At 42.3% G+C, this 8,215-nt stretch overlaps 1 long non-coding RNA gene across 1 annotated transcript; it reads right to left on the reverse strand.

Annotated features, from left to right (window-relative positions):
- Window positions 1–5,723: 5,723 nt before the first annotated feature.
- LOC311271525 lies at window positions 5,724–6,706 on the reverse strand. Its single transcript, XR_014624433.1, has 3 exons — window positions 6,537–6,706; window positions 6,226–6,385; window positions 5,724–6,155 (listed from the first exon to the last, which is right to left on the reverse strand). It is a non-coding gene; the product is annotated as an uncharacterized lncRNA (long non-coding RNA).
- Window positions 6,707–8,215: the final 1,509 nt, after the last annotated feature.

Here is an 8,215-nt window from a genome sequence, read left to right on the forward strand (position 1 = left end):
GTATGGAGTAAATGGAGTATTGAAAAGTTGTACTTGCCACCTACCTCTAACACCTCTAAAACTTACTTAGTATCCCATTTGAGTAAAACTTTATGTTAAGGTAACATCAATATGTGTTAATAAGAGTATATAAGTGTTTATAATAACAACATAAATATGTTTATTGTTAGATTATAAGATAGTTTTAACTATGCTTTTTGTAGCTACTGGATATAAAGCAAGAACAATGTGAAACTGAGGTTAATAAATCCTTAATGATGCTCTTCTTAACAGTTTGTCTGTGATTGATTACAAGACATACATCGAGGGCTCCAGGTCGGAACAATGATAAAAGTGTTTATTATGCTATAATTAACACTTACCGTATGTAGTCTTATTACTCTTATAAGGAATTATAAGGGCCTTATTATCTATTCAATAACACTTATCACAAGGACATTGATGTAACACGTTACCTTCAGTTAATTATTCCCTAAACTAAGTGACTTTTAAAATTGACAATTTGTGGTTTTATAGGGAGTTACATGGTGGAATGTGACAAAATGTATCCCTCCACCCAGCAGCTGCAGCTATAGCACAGGTTTGAGTACAGGTTTTGGTTTTGGTCTCTGTACAGGAACTATGGTGACAAACCTGGCAACCTTTCTGTGGCGACAACAATTAGGGAGGCTGTGCACAGTCACTGCATCATGTTGTATTAAGAAATAGTTCCACTGACAAATTGTGGATTTATCAAAGGAGTGTGTAAATCACATGGTTAACAGATTCAGAAATCCAATTTTCATCCAAATTGGACAAAAAATAAATTATATCAAGTAAATGAAAATGTTTCGATCTATGAACATCAAACCAAAACAAGTTAGTATATGGACATTCAAAAAGAAATTGTCAATGGTTTCAGCCTCTGATGAACAAAAAATGTAAGCATCCAGTTCAAATTAAAATATTTTGTGTAGAAAATCACTAACTGGGTAGCACCCATATATGCACCCATATCCCAATATCCCTAACTAATTTTGAGTAGTATAAACATCAGGTATGGCATATCATCACAATAAATGCTAATAACTTAACAATTTAATTCATTAAGATGAATATGTTGACAACAGAATAAGTACTCTGTGTTAATCTACATCTTGTGAAATTGCCAGGGGGGCTAAAGAACAGCATGAATACAGCAACTGTCAGCATTTGGACAATTTCCAGGAACATGCAGCTTTTCAGACCGTGAGTTCAAAGCAGAACTGTCAATAGTTATTCATCTTAACAAGCTCTTAACTCATGGCACATAAGTGGCAAAGCCACTGTAATGCCTTCTTTACTCCGAACAGGTTATTATTATTTTAATCAGTATTGAAACAACCAAGTAAACAAACACTTCATCTGTTTAGTTGCAAACAGTAGCAGTGGCGGTGCTGCTCAGAATTCAGATCTGTGAAATGGTAATCTCTTTTCATGGTCCAGGCCTCCTTGCTTTTGTCCTCAGAGGGACTCCCACCGAGATCCGTGACTTGATTTGAATAAGAGGCACAGAGTTGGCACCTCGCTGCAGAGGGAGCCCTCTGAAGATAGAGTTAGAACAGATAGACAGGAAAAGACCTTCACTGAGTCATGGCAAGGTTTCTACTTCAAAAACTGCTGCTCTCTGGGGAAACATCGTCACTTTATTCGACTTGCACAACAGCTGCTTCAAATGGCAAGCTGAGGTAATATTTGAAAGGTTTGATCCTCAGAAATCATGAAATCAGAAACTGCACAGATTGGTTTAAGGCAATCAGAAACTACACTCAAAACTGTAATTGCTTTATATCAAAGAAGAGAGAGACTAAACATGTACAGATGTAGTTTTCTCTGAACAGAGTGCCCACTCACTGCTGTTTTGCTTGAGAAAAATAAGTTAAAACTGCTTCGTCAGGAGCGGTAGTCTACTTTTGTGTTCTTTTGTGTTCTGTATAGAAAATCTGAATATCCAAACAGATGCAACAGGCAATTCTAATTACATGTTTGAAAAGGAATCAAATGTAACACAGATTCTTGACAGTTGAACTGAGAAATAACACAGTTGTCAAGAGTTACCGTCACATGATCAAAGTGGTGTCTCTGTTGGGCGGGATAAAACATCTCAGTTTTATCCAAACTTAGGAGCAGGAAGTTTTCTGACATCCATTTCTTCACTGCATACAAGCAGGTCTCTTCTTTCGTGATTTGAGATTTATCATCAGCTTTTTTGGGCACATACAGCTGAGTGTCGTCCGCATAGCAGTGGAAATGTTTTCCATAGCTGCGAATAATTTGGCCAAGAGGTGAAATATATAAAGAGAAAAGCAATGCATTGTGTTCTTTCCGATAGGTAAGACTTTAGCCAAGCGAGAGCCCGGTCAGAGATGCCAAATTGACTTTCAAGTGGGTCTGAGAGTATGCCATGATCTATGGTATCCAGTAACAGTGAGAGATCCAGTACTGAGATCCAGTAACAGAAGTACTGAGATCCAGTAACAGAAGTGCTGAGGTAGAGTGTGAGTCCATAGTAAGTAGAATGTCATTTACCATTGAAAAGGTTTGAGAAGATTATTATTAAGTAGGTAGCCTGAAAATTGCTGAGACACAACTCTTTCCAAGACTTTGAAAGAGTTTTATGATTGTAGCATCATAAATTAAGAAAGCGTTTATTAGATGAAACATTTGTATACACCCTGAAGTGCAGGATAAGTCAACAACAATTTCTGTCATATTTCATGACACTACAAAAAAAAATACCACCAAAGAACCAAAATACCATGAAGACCATGAATGACTTATTTACAAGCCTGTTGTAAGTGTGTGAAGATGACAGTAAAAACTAGAATGGCACTCAGTAGAGTGCATACCTTTGCCAAGGCCCGGCAGTCCCCTTTCATTCAATTAAGCCTAATCCAATATGAAAATTGATAGCTCTGTATCCCTCTAAATTTTAAACCACTCATAACTGCTCAACTATAATTTACGCTCCACAGATCTAGGATCTACTTCAAATTGTACTCTCATAGAAACCAGCCATCTAAAAAACTCCTGACTTTATTCATCAAGATCCATGCATTAGTCCCTGAGAACACAGCACATCAGCACCGCAGCCAGATGACTTTTTTAAACCCTGAATAAGAATCAGTAATGTTTGAATTGAGAGCTGTTACTAACTTAAAAAGGCGCAGTCAGTCTGTTCTATCTGTTGAATTTCTGTGTGTCCAGGGCACACTCCAGCAGGAAGAGGACCGTTACAGTCTCTCCAAGCCTGCTGTCAGCCTGCCTTATTGATGCCCATGCCACCACCAGCTCACTGACTGATTGCTGGATGAACATCCCCCTGATTGATGTGACAGACAATTGGCCTGATGTCCCAACCTCCTGCCCTCCCCTACCCCCTACCCCCTTCACACAGCAGAACTCAGCTCAGACAGTGAGTGTGAGTGTCGTAGTGTATTTTCCCTGCAACAATCTTGGAGACTGACTTCAAAACTTTTAGGGTTGGGTTTTATCCAACAGGCCAGCTGGCATCAGCAGTCGATTGATACAATTGGTCTTGTGATGAAAAAGCAGTTGGCCCAAAATACATTTTGTTGATGAATTCAAGCAGCAACATAGTCCTTAGGGAATAAAATCCATGAGAAGTCTTCTTCTTCTACCAGACATGCACATTTTGTCAGACCAGATACTACTGAGGGCATTCAGATTATCCTCTGTGTCAGTGGGCTGAAGAATAGTTAAATAATGTGCATTACTTCTTATTCAGGGGCCACTGTATAATTCCCTGCTGGAGCTGTTGCTTGCTTGTCAAAACCATTGTGTTCATATTCATGTTGACATGTCAAGTTCTTTCATTGAGGGCGTCAAGGACTTCAGCATTCCACTATTAATGTTGTGTAATCTGGTGGAACCGGGCCATGGATGACACTTTTCACAGCCTCTTCTGTCAGGCAGACAGGCAGGGAGGTGGGCTGTAAGGAGGAAGACATCAGACCAGAGGCTGAGGTGATATCAAGTCCTGGGCCAAGCCTGCATTGTGGAATTCTCTGAAGGAATTTTAAGCAGGAGAAGAAACTTTAAATGCTTTAAATAATTTATGTTGTTTGATAGGTTGTCTGACAATATAGTATTGTGCCAGTTTGTAAAAATCTCAGCATGACTATCATACCTCCACCATTGCACTTTTGTTAAGATTAGATTTAATTTAAAACATAACTTTTTGACTAGCATTACACTAAACCAGAGTTTTAGAGTCCCTAAGGCCTCACTCAGACCAAACAAGGTGTTGTAGCTAAAACGCTAGTCCTCCTATCCAATTGAATGAAGGTAGTCTCAAGCACAAGGGATGCTAGGAGAAAAAAAATGCAGCTGGCTTTGTCAAAAAAGTTGAAACCAAATCAACTTCGGAGTCAAACAACCCACCGTCATGTGGCAGTGGCCAGTCACATAAGCATGAGATCAGAGTACCGGCCTGAATGAACAACAACACAATGAAAGGAGTGTAATGTTATGCGGTACATGTAGTCATTTGTGCACCAGTTTAAAACAGCCTAATGATCCACATCCTGGTTGTTTATTGAAAGTAAATGTGTTGATGTAGACAATAAATGTAGGACCGACATGCTAAATTACAAATCCTCAACCCAGTTGTCACAATAAATGCTGATAATGTTTCTGCAAAACATTTTCTTTATGTTGCAACTAGACATTTCTCTAGGGTTCATTTTTATGTTGTGTTAATGGTCTGGTTAGTTTTAGGCACAAAAACCGCCTGTTAGCATCAGGAAAAGATCATGTTTTGGCTTTACATACCTCCTTTTGTCGCCACAAACACAGTTGGAGATATTCCGATATCCCAGCAAAAATATCTTAATGTCACCACAAAGACTGCTATAAGTAGTCCTGGGGCCTTAAAAAACATCCAGTGGTGTCACACCGATAAATGTTAAAATGCAGTTGCCAACAGTGGGCACTGGCTTAGCAGCCTTCTGTTTTGTTGCATTTTAGTCTGGACAGTTGGAAATGGGGACTGTTAGAAACAATGATGCAGACTTGCACGTGAACTTTATGATTGAGTCCCATCAATCACGACATGCCCTCCGCAGATTTGTCACACCCCTATCCCATGACCCGTTTCAGTTCAGCATACTCCGGCCTTCACTGCGACGGTCGAATGTCTGACCCAGGAATACCACTGGTTGCATGTACGTCGCAGAACGGCTCCGCTACGGTTTTGCTCCATGCTCCATCGTTCAACCCCCACCGACTCCATTTTGAGTGCAGCACGGCGTCGCACTGCCAGACAGCTGGAGTTGTGTGACTGAGGAGTTCCGGCGAGAATTACAAAATCATGTGCGACTGCAGTTATACGTATGTGTTCCCAACCAAAGGATTAGAAGTGCTTGGATTTGTCTCTTTGAGATTTGTGCTGTGTCAACGAGAAGTCTTTTATGATGAAAATTAACTGGATGTTATGTTGCTTCGGTGTGACTTCCTGTCTGCTCTGTGCTGAATTGATGCGCCATGCTCCGGCATCCAGCAGAAACAGAAGCCCTGCGTTTCTGCTATGGAAGGATCCGGACTACTGGAGCTGCAACGCAGTAGATACGCAACACAGCGGAGCCAGTGGAAGTAAACAGACTAGAGTGAAACCTATCAGCTCCGCTTGTCACGGTTCAGAAATAGAGGCTCAAACGCAAGACAAAAGAGGCACACAGCTGGGATGAGCTACAACAAAAATAATTTATTAAAGGCTTCACCATTACAAAAGCACGAACTAAGGAGTGTAGCGGCACCCAAAGGGCTGGCGGGGAATAACGCAAACTAAACAGACTCTGTACAAACAGAAAATCAGGATACAGCTAAAAAAAAAAAAAAAAAAAGTATAACAAAAAACGCTGTCTACAAATGAACTAGACAGGAATGGGATATCACTACTACCATACAAGACGAGAGAGCGGGCTTGGCTGCGTCTGGATGCAGGGCTGGAAGGGGAAGGCAGGCGGAGATTATGTGTTGCGGCCGGGTGGAGATGGCAGCGGACAGGTGCAGCTTTCCAGGGGAGAGCGGGTGTGCTGATCCGGAGAGCTGGAGGAAGCCTCGGCAGAGGAAACGGGAGAACCGGCGGGTCCAGGAGTGCAGGCGGGAAGGGGAAACTGGAGACAGGAGTCAAAAAACGGTTTCACACAGAACACAAGGCTAGAACTAGAACATCAAAGAACTAACCGTTAGTTGTTTTACGGTCCGGTGTCGGGTTGTGGAGAGCGCCTGGTTCTTATGGTGGCAGGTGAATGAATGAAGTCACTCCCCTCCACGCTGCACGGATCAATCAGCTGATTGATGAGTGGCTGCACCTGTGCGCTCTGCACCCGCATCATGCTCCAGCCTGCCAGAGAGAGAGGGAGAAGAGAGAGAGAAAGGGAGAGACAAAAAAAAAAAAAAAGGGGAGAGAGAGGCTGCCACTATCTGGCCTTCACGAGACTTCATTATGAAATTTTGGTCAAAAAACTGAAGACAAAAGTGTTATGTAAACTTACGTGATAGTTGATGTGTAGCAGCTCGGGTTTGGACCCAATGGCAGGACACAGTTTGTAGAAAGTCTTAACTCACGAGACCAGCAGCACGGAAACAGGAAATAATCCGCTAGCAGGAAAACCGCCGAGTGAATCGATACTCCAGAGCGGCAGGGAAATCCGTCCAAGGAAAAACACTGGAAAGTCTGTCATGAAGGCAAAGAACAATCTGGCTCTGAGTGAGTGCGCCAGAGGAGTCTTTATACTGGCTGACTGCAGATGAGCTGCAGGGCTGAGAGTCCAGGTGGGGTGAGTCAGGCAACGAGGTGGGTGTGGCCTGCTGGCTGGCAGGTAGGAGCAGAGGTGAGGTGAGGAAGAGTACTGGAGTAGCAGGCTGTGACACAATGTGATTCCAAAACCATGAACATTAATCTTTAACTATATCAATCCACTCTGCTCGTTTCACTCTAACACATGGTGGGAACACCATTCACACTGCTTTTTCAAGGTGGGAATATTGCGCCGTTATTCCGGGACACCTTCCACTACACCTCTATCCAAGATAGAAACAGAGCTGCAACAGAGGCGAATTTATGTCTGTGTGTAGGGGTAATCCACCAGTGCAGGACAGGGGTGTGATGTTTTGATGTTCTTCACAGTGCTCAAAATAAAGACGTTAAAACTAAAGGAAAAATGACTGACACTTCAACCCACTACAGCAACGTTACCAAGTAAAAAAGTTGTTGTCAAGCTTTTTGTCCTACCGACTCTTCATCACACTTCCACCCTGAAAACAGTGTCTGACCCAGGCAGCTCCCGCTGTTGACTAGCTGTGGTTATGTGACGCGATGTCAAGCAAAAAAAGTTTAACTCATGTGTGTTTGCATTCAGCTATTGTGTTGTTGTAGTTAGTCTTTGACAAGTTGTATAGAAAATAAAATCACCAAATTTACCGTGGAAACGTAACCGCGACTCAGTCAGCCCTTCCTAGCGAGCATCCCTCTCCGTCTCCTCAACCAGACAGAGTCCACATTTTACTGTGATGTAATTTCCAGCAAAAAAATTGCATTGCTTTCCACAATGAATGGGGGATCAGGATCTCAATCACAATACAATATGAGAGTGGCTTTATGCCGGCACTGCTTGGTTCACAAACAAAGGCAGTGTGGAGGCAAGCCTTCATTGCTGTTGAGGAATCTCTGTCTGCCTGCAGGGATTTGCTCCTGCTATGCCCGAAAGGGTCAATGCATGTCAGATGACCCTCCTTCACTGCCGTCCTCCACCCATCAGGGTTGGAAGTGGGTTGAAGGCTGTCCAGCTTTGCCGAATTAAATTCAATGATAACAACAGCTAAGATCAAGATAATTTAACCAATGTGTCAAAGAAAGAGAGAGAAGAGGAGAAAGACAGAAAAAAATGTAAGGTGTGCATGCATAGGTGATCAAGAGTGAGGGAGCGTTCATGTGGACGGTCAGAGAAGTGAACCCAGAACTTTGATCTGGTAATTATTGCATGTAATTCAGTATAATCCTCTGGTTTATCAGTGAAGTGTATGGCCTACACAGCCAACACAAGAAGCAGGGTGACAGCTCTCTGTTGTCTCAAAGAAGCACCGGTGAGGTCCAACACTGATGTTGGTTAATAAGTTTGGCATCACAGTCCACACTCCAGTTCATCCCAAAGTGTTCTGTGAGTCTGAGGTC

This window comes from Pagrus pagrus (assembly GCF_965226575.1).
Source record: "Pagrus pagrus genome assembly, chromosome: 16".
NCBI lineage: Eukaryota > Metazoa > Chordata > Actinopteri > Spariformes > Sparidae > Pagrus > Pagrus pagrus.